Genomic DNA, 1,171 nt, shown 5'->3' with positions numbered 1-1,171 from the left:
CCAATCACAGGAGGCATACGACTGAGAACTAAAACACAAAATGCAAACACATATTTTGCTGTGCCGTGTGGCTCGAATGCAACAAAGGGAGACGAGGGCAGACAGCAGTTTGTACTTATTTTGGCACCGTGAATGTTTCTGAAATAAGGATGAGAGTCCATGATAATTTAAGATGTCATTAAATTCATCTCAAAATGGGGGCAGTCACTCAGAAGTCTGGACCAGGCTGAGACCACCATTTTGCTTTGTGTGACAGAATTAGTAAGTGTTCATTGAATTGTTCATTAAACAATGAACTGTACTCTAAAGCATATCTTAACTATGCTGAAACTGTGGATTACATCACAATAATCCATAAAATCATAATTAACATTTTTGGTCTCATCTTGCTTCCTTCCAAGTGTCAAAGCATGCCCACTGCTGTCTTCTTTCTGTGGAAATATAAGGGGATAAGTCTAACAGATCGAGTCATTTCAGGTTCACTGAAACAGAAAAGGGAAGGCTGAGCTGGATGTTTGATGTCTACAGATGAGTCACTGGTTGGAGCACCGATCCACATTGTTATTTAGTCATACAACACACAAGAAGTAAACTTTGATGTGCTTGAGGAATTCTTAGCCTGACAAGGACTACGTTTGCAGTAAGATGAGGGGCAATGATGAAACAACAGTGATGTGGCAGTTTGTGGATTCTCAGTACACATGACATTGTTAAATATTTCAGTGTCCATTAAATTAGGCTCAAGTACAATTACTTCAAGCTCCTAAGCTGGGTTGTTCATTTGCCTATCTGAATCATACATGACTTCAGTTTTCACGTGTCTGAAACTATGAGCATTTCTCATTGGAAGACAAGTGAGCTAATAGGCACACAGCGGGTACTGACATCCAGGAAGAAGTCCTAAGGCCTGTATAAGAGGAAGGATTTGGGGTAAGTGAGGTAACTTTGAGTTTAACCATGGGTTTATAGGACTGTGTTGGTGGTTCATTTCTCACTGGGGTAAAACACCACCTACTGACCCAGTTCTTTTAGAAACTGATGGGTCAGAAGATCCTGTGGTGCGCCAGTATTCAAAGAGGAAGGTAAGAATTCTCAGGGACCACTTAAATCCTGTGACATTTCCTGACGAGCATAGTTACGACATATAGGCCAGTAGAATCTCAGCTATCAA

The sequence above is a fragment of the Stegastes partitus genome, unplaced genomic scaffold, assembly GCF_000690725.1.
Source record: "Stegastes partitus isolate 25-593 unplaced genomic scaffold, Stegastes_partitus-1.0.2 Scaffold27, whole genome shotgun sequence".
NCBI classification, from domain to species: domain Eukaryota; kingdom Metazoa; phylum Chordata; class Actinopteri; family Pomacentridae; genus Stegastes; species Stegastes partitus.
Note: the sequence above shows the minus strand (reverse complement) of the source record.